The following is a 7837-nucleotide window of genomic DNA, read 5'->3' as shown; positions in this document are numbered from 1 at the left end:
ACAGAAAACATTGTTAGATACATTTTAAACATCCAAACTGCTACTACTCATGCAAATATAATTATTGTCTTGTAAATCTTGCAATTTTTAAGTATTTATATGTTACAAATCCCATTTCCAGTACTGATTTCTTCAACTCCACCAGAGTACAAGATGGTGACCAAATGATTTTCAAAATATTTGAAGTAATTTCTTTGTTTCCCCTTTTTTTGTTCATACCTTGGTAAAGTCACAAAACAGCAATTCCTTTTGAATAGCTGGAATTTCTACCAATCAAACCAATGAATTTATTCTTCCTCAGTTGCTTCAGACCATGCTAAATATACAACCCATTTATAACCTTGCACCTATAGAAATACATAATTCACCTTAAAATCATTAAATTTACCCACATAATTCATTGTATTGAATTTAAAATTTGCACAGTGCTGTTTCCACAGGCCGACTTGTGTCTTAGGGCCTGGAACCCTCTCTGCTTTCATGCCTCCAGCCTCATTTATTAACCTTGGCTCTCTTGTCGAATTATAGAATTGTTACAGCACAATAGGTGGCCATTTGGCCATTGAGCTCGTGCCGGTTCTCTGCAAGAGCACTTCAGCTAGTCCCAATCCCCTGCCCTTTCCCCGTAACCCTGCAATTCATTTCATTTACAAAGCGGTGCAATTACATTTTCATTGTTTGTTATCCATGCACAGACCACACTTGACCAGCTCCGTTGGGCGAGCCACAGAGGAAATGTTTCAAGGACACACTCAAAGCCTCCTTGATAAAGTGCAACATCCCCAGCGACACCTGGGAGCCCCTGGCTAAAAACCGCCCTAATTGGAGGAAGAGCATCCAGGAGGGCGCTGAGTACCTCGAGTCTTGTCGCCGAGAGCATGCAGAAAACAAACACAGGCAGCGGAAGGAGCATGCGGAAAACCAGACTCCCCACCCACCCTTTCCTCCAATGACTGGCTGTCCCACCTGTGACAGAGACTGTAATTCCCGAATTTGACTGTGCAGTCACCTGAGAGCTCACTTTTGGAGTGGAAGCAAGTCTTCCTCGATTTCGAGGGGCTTTGAGTGTGTCCTTGAAATGTTTACTCTGCCCACCTGGGGCTCGCTTGCCGTGTAGGAGTTCCGAGTAGAGCGCTTGCTTTGGGAGTCTTGTGTCCAGCATGCGGACAATGTGGCTCGCCCAATGGAGCTGATTATCCATGCATACTGTTTTTTATTCATTCTTAGGATGTCGACCTTGAGAAGATCCTGGTGAGCCATCTTCTTCAACCATAGCAGTCCATGTAGTGAAGATGTCTCCCACAATGCTGTTAGGTAGGGAGTTCCAGGATTTTGACCCAGCGATGATGAAAGAATGGCAATATATGTCCAAGCCAGGATGGTGCGTGACTGCAAAGGGAACTTGGAAGTGATGTTGTTTCCATGTACCTTTACTTTACTTGTCCTTAGGGTGGTGGGCGTTGCGGATTTCAGAGGAGCTTCTGAAGAAGCATTGATGAGTTGCTGAGTTGCTACAGTGCATCCTGTAGATTGTACACACTGCAGCCACAATATTCCAGTGGTACAGGGGTGAATATTTAGGCTAATTGGTGAACTGCTGATTAAATGGACTGTTTTGTCCTGGATGGTGTTGAGATTTTTTTTGTGTTTTGCAGCTGCACCTATCCAAGCAAGTGGAAAGTATTCCATCACACTCCTGACTTGTGCCTTATAGATGGTAGAAATGCTTTAGAGCCACTCACCACAGAATACCCAGCTTCTGACTGCTCCAGTTGTGTGTCTGGTCAATGGTGACCTCCTGGCTGTTGGTGGTGGGGAATTTGACAATGATAATGCCATTGAATGTCAAGGAGAGATGGTTAAGATCTGTCCTTTTTCGAGATGGTCATTGGCTGGCACTTGGGTGGCGGGAATTATACTTGCCACTTATTAGCCCAAGTCTGAATGTTGTCCAGATCTTGCTGCATGCCCGTTTGCATGGACTTCTTCATTATCTGAGGAATTACGAATGGATCTGAACACTGTGCAATTATCAGCCCCACTGCTGACTTTATAATGAAAGGGAAGGTCATTGATAAAGCAGCTGAAGACAGTTGGCTGTAGGAAGCTGCGCTCAGGAACTCCTGCAGCGATGTCCTGGGGCTGAGATGATGGGCCTACAACAGCCTCAACCATCTTCCTTTGTGACAGGTATGACTCCAGCCAGTAGAGAGTTTGTCCCTGATCACCATTGACTTCAATTTTACTCGGGCTTCTTGTTCAAATGTTGCTTGATTCATTCTCTCATCACCTCTGGAACTCAGTTCTGGTGTCCATATTTGGACCAAGGCTGTAATGAGATCTGGAGCTGGTGGTCGTGGACAAACACAAACTGAACATTGGTGAGCAAATTATTGGTAAGTGCCACTTGATAGTACTGTTGATGACTCCTTCCATCTCTGATGTTTGGGAGTGGGGGGTGGAGGGGTGGTTAATTTGTCTGGTTGGATTTGTCTTGCTTTTTGTGGACAGGGCATACATTGTTGTATTGTACCTGTACAAGAATAGTTTGACAAGGGGTATGATGTTTCACAATCTTTTTTGTGTCATTTTTCCTTTTCCCTACCTGTCTGTCTAGACTCCTCAGTTCAAAACTGACCTGCCAAACTGCTAATCTTTCCTTTGCTACAAACCTGGTCACATTACTACAAAAACAAAATACTGCGGATACTGGAATTTGGAATAAAAACAGAAAATGCTGAAAATCTCAGCGGGTCAGGCAGCAACTGTGGAGAGAAAGCAGAGTTAATGTTTTGAATGGGGGGATGGGAAGGGAGCTAAAGATTGGCAGCGGCTACGCTCTGGACCTGATGGCTTGCATCCTAGTGTCTTAAGAGAAGTAGCGGCAGGGATTGTGAATGCATTGGTTGTAATTTACCAAAATTCCCTGGATTCTGGGGAGGTCCCAGCAGATTGGAAAACTGCAAATGTAACGCCCCTACTTAAAAAAGGAGGCAGACAAAAAGCAGGAAACTATAGACCAGTTGCCTAACATCTGTGGTTGGGAAATTGTTGGAGTCCATTATTAAAGAAGCAGTAGCTGGACATTTGGAAAAGCAAAATTCGGTCAGGCAGAGTCAGCATGGATTTATGAAGGGGAAGTCATGTTTGACAAATTTGCTGGAATTCTTTGAGGATGTAACGAACAGGGTGGATAAAGGTGAACCAGTAGATGTGGTGTATTTAGACTTCCAGAAGGCATTTAACAAGGTGCCACATAAAATTACTGCACAAGATAAAAGTTCATGGGGTTGTGGGTAATATATTAGCATGGATAGAGGATTTTCTAACTAACAGAAAACAGAGAGTCGGGATAAATGGTTCATTCTTGGGTTGGCAATCAGTAATTAGTGGGGTGCCACAGGGACCCCAACTATTTACAATCTATATTAACGACTTGGAAGAAGGGACGGAGTGTAACGTAGCCAAGTTTGCTGACGATACAAAGATGGGAGGAAAAGCAATGTGTGAGGAGGACACAAACAATCTGCAAAAGGACATAGGCTAAGTGAATGGGCAAAAATTTGGCAGATGGAGTATAATGTTGGAAAGTGTGAGGTTTGGCACTTTGGCAGAAAAAAAATCAAAGAGCAAGTTATTATTTAAATGGAGAAAGATTGCAAAGTGCTGCAGTACAGCGGGACCTGGGATACTTGTGCATGAAACACAAAAGGATAGTATGCAGGTACAGCAAGTGATCAGGGAGGCCAATGGAATCTTGGCCTTTATTGCAAAGGGGATGGAGTATAAAAGCAGGGAAGTCTTGCTACAGTTATACAGGGTATTGGTGAGGCCACACCTGGAATATTTACAAAAGGATATACTTGCTTTGGAGACAGTTCAGAGAAGATTCACTAGGTTGATTCTGGAGATGAGGGGGTTGACTTATGAGGAAAGGTTGAGTAGGCTGGGCCTCTACTCATTGGAATTCAGAAGAATGAGAGGTGATCTTATCGAAACATATAAGATTATGAGGGATGCAGAGAGGATGTTTCCACTGATAGGAGAGACTAGAACTAGAGAGCATAATCTTAGAATAAGGGGCCGCCCATTTAAAACTGAGATGAGGAGAAATTTCTTCTCAGAGGGTTGTGAATCTGTGGAATTCGCTGCCTCAGAAAGCTGTGGAAGCTGAGACATTGAATAAATTTAAGACAGAAGTAGACAGTTTCTTAAACGGTAAGGGAATAAAGGGTTATAGGGAGCTGGCAGGGAAGTGGACCTGAGTCCATGATCGGATCAGCCATGATCGTATTAAATGGCGGAGCAGGCTCGAGGGCCTACTTCTGCTCGTATTTCTTATGTTCTTATGAAATTGTTGAATTCAATGTTGCGTCCAGAAGGCTGTAAAGTGTCTAAACGAAAGATGAGGTGCTGTTCCTCGAGCTTGCGTTGAGCTTCTTTGGAACAGTGTGGGAGACCGAGGTTGGAGAGGTCAGAGTGGGAATGCAGTCGAGAATTAAAGTGACAGGCAACCAGAGGCTCAGGGTCACACTTGCAGACTGAAAGGAGATGTTCCGCAAAGCGGTCACCGAATCTACGCTTGGTCTCCCCAATGTAGAAGAGACCACATCATGAGCAGCTAATAGAGTATACCAAATTGAAAGAAGTACAAGTAAATCGCTGTTTCACCTGGAAGGAGTATTTGGGGCCCTGGATAGTAGGAAGGGAGGAGGTGATAGGGCAGATGTTGCATTTCCTGTGCTTGCATGGCAGCTGGTTGTTATCCTGCCATCCACACCCTATCTTGACTAATGTTTTTCTAACTCCTGGCATTACCATTTGAATTTGGGCCATCATCCCGTTTTATCTTTCCAATCTCTCCTGTCTTCCAACCTATCACAGACCTTCCCTTTTGTTCTTTCTTCCCCTCCTCCTTTCAGTGCTAGTTAAGAATCTGTTCTTTCCGAACACTCTCCAGTTCTGACGAAGGGTCATCGACCCGAAACGTTAACTCTGCTTTCCACAGATGCTTCCTGACCTGCTGAGATTTCCAGCATTTTCTGTTTTTATTCTGGCCACACTATGATCGTTCCATTCTGTACCTATCTGACCAGACTACTATCTCATTCCCTATCCAGCTGCAGATCTCAGACCGGGTGAATATCAAATGCAAAAGCACAACAGAAAGAGGGGAGCAAGGCAAATATCAGGAGAGGAGGGAAAATAAATAACTAGAAAGACACAATGAAAAAGAAAAGAGAGTCCAAACATTCTTTGGTAACAAGATAATACTGTGAACTGTGCCACAACTGCTATTGTTATAAAACAAGACCTTATTGTTCAATTCAGCATGAGTATCCTCACAGGGAATTCACTGGTACTTACAGAAAAGATTGTGAATCTTTTTAAAAATTGATTGTAATATAAAGCATTGGAGCTGCATGCCTATGGCTTAAATAGAATCGAGGAAATTTTAAATATTTGTGTGTTCTAGATATTTTCCATTTCAACTTCAAAAGTAATAAATGAAAACATGCTGTGTCTTGGTAATCACAAACGTAGCCATTGTTAGCTACACAAAGAAATATTTGAGATAACTGGATGCATCTATTTCTATGCTGCACTGCAGTTAACCATGTTGACTTGTGCTCAGAAACATAACCTGTTAACACTTGACCATTTATGTTAAACTTGTATTTCACAGTATGAGTGATTTAAGGTCATAAAGTGCAATTGAATGCTTTTATTAGCATCGATGGTGATTCATAAATAAATGTGGATCAACAAATCTAATTTTATTGTGGAAAAATCCATTACAACAGAATTTTTACATGTTACAGAAAATTGTGCTGTATGCACAAGTAGGAGTCATATAAACTGTGCCTTTTAAATTGAAGTTGGCGTATAGTTTCAAGATTATGAATTGATACAATGATGCAGCATTTTGGCTTAATCATCATAGGCGGTCCCTCGAACGAGGATGACTTGCTTCCGCATAAGATCACAGATGTTTCAATGAAGGACCCGATATTCCAGTCCTGAACTCCAGTTGAAAGGGTGGAAGATGCCTGGATTTTTTTAACATGTGGTGACCGTTGCACATCAGCCACCGCACGGGCATGACAGAGCTAGGTCTTGGTCCATTGGCAAGGGTTAACCAGGACGACTGGAGACTTGCTCTGCTGCATGGACCGAGTGTGCACACATATTGCAGTGTGGGCTGGCCCGTGCTGTCCCTGGGCCCTCGGCTCTTTTGGGCCCTGTACCCTCATTTGCCGCACCTCCGTCACGATCTCTTGCCGCTCCCTCGCCACAAGCATTCGCCGCACCTCCACCACGATCTCTCACCGCTCCTCAGGCACAAAACACTTGACGCACCTTCGCCATGATCTCCCACTGGCTGAATGTTGGGAGATTCGCATATGCTTGTTTTACTTTATCTCAGTAACCAAAATAGGGAAAAGTATCAGCACTACCTCCTGACAGGGACCAACTAAGAAAAAGATTAACTATACTGTGGGATTCTGCAATTGATGGCAAGGAGAGGAACGATACACATATCTGTAAGTATCTATATATACTGGATTTTAAACTATAAAATATACAGCATATGTATAATCATTTCCGTTCTGTCACAAAATGCCAGATACAACTTAGTTAGTTTGGCTCAACTTAGTTGCTGCCAGTGCACCACTAGGTCAGAAGCTAATGGATTCAAGTTCAACACCAGCATTTCAGTATATTTCCTAGGCTGCAATTCCAGTACCGTACCAGGGGAATGCTTAATTGTTGAAGATGCCATCCTTTGGATGAGATATTTAAGTGGAATGTTAAAGATCCTATGACATTATTCAAGAGTAGGAATTTTCCTGAAGCCTCGTCCAACATTCTTCCATCAACTAAAATGACCAAAGAGCAGATGAACTGGTCAGTCTTCTCAGTGCTATTTATCATTCCACGTGTGACGTGCTTTGAGATGTTCTGACAATGTGATAAGGGAGTACATAAATCCATGTATTTCTTTAATATTAGTAAAGAAGTTAAAACTGAAATTTAGCAGATAGCCTAAAAATGTTGTTCCTTTACTTACTTGGTTGTCATCATCATCATAGAAACATAGAAAATAGGTGCAGGAGTAGGCCATTCGGCCCTTCGAGCCTGCACCGCCATTCAATAAGATCATGGCTGATCATTCCCTCAGTACCCCTTTCCCGCTTTCTCTCCATACTCCTTGATCCCCTTAGCCGTAAGGGCCATATCTAACTCCCTCTTGAATATATCCAATGAACTGGCATCAACAACTCTCTGCGGCAGGGAATTCCACAGGTTAACAACTCTCTGAGTGAAGAACTTTCTCCTCATCTCAGTCCTAAATGGCCTAGCCCTTATCCTAAGACTATGTTCCCTGGTTCTGGACTTCCCCAACATCGGGAACATTCTTCCCGCATCTAACCTGTCCAGTCCCGTCAGAATCTTATACATTTCTATGAGATCCCCTCTCATCCTTCTACACTCCAGTCTCTCCTCATATGTCAGTCCAACCATCCTTGGAATCAGTCTGGTGAACCTTCGCTGCACTCCCTCAATAGCAAGAACGTCCTTCCTCAGATTAGGAGACCAAAACTGAACACAATATTCCAGGCGAGGCCTCACTAAGGCCCTGTACAACTGCAGTAAGACCTCCCTGCTCCTATACTTAAGTCCCCTCGCTATGAAGGCCAACATACCATTTCTTCACCACCTGCTGTACCTGCAAGCCAACTTTCAATGACTGATGAACCATGACACCCAGGTCTCGTTGCACCTCCCCTTTTCCTAATCTGCCGCATTCAGATAATATTCTGCCTTTGTGTTT

This window comes from Pristiophorus japonicus, chromosome 5 (genome assembly GCF_044704955.1).
Source record: "Pristiophorus japonicus isolate sPriJap1 chromosome 5, sPriJap1.hap1, whole genome shotgun sequence".
In the NCBI taxonomy this organism is placed as follows: Eukaryota; Metazoa; Chordata; class Chondrichthyes; family Pristiophoridae; genus Pristiophorus; species Pristiophorus japonicus.
Note: the sequence above shows the minus strand (reverse complement) of the source record.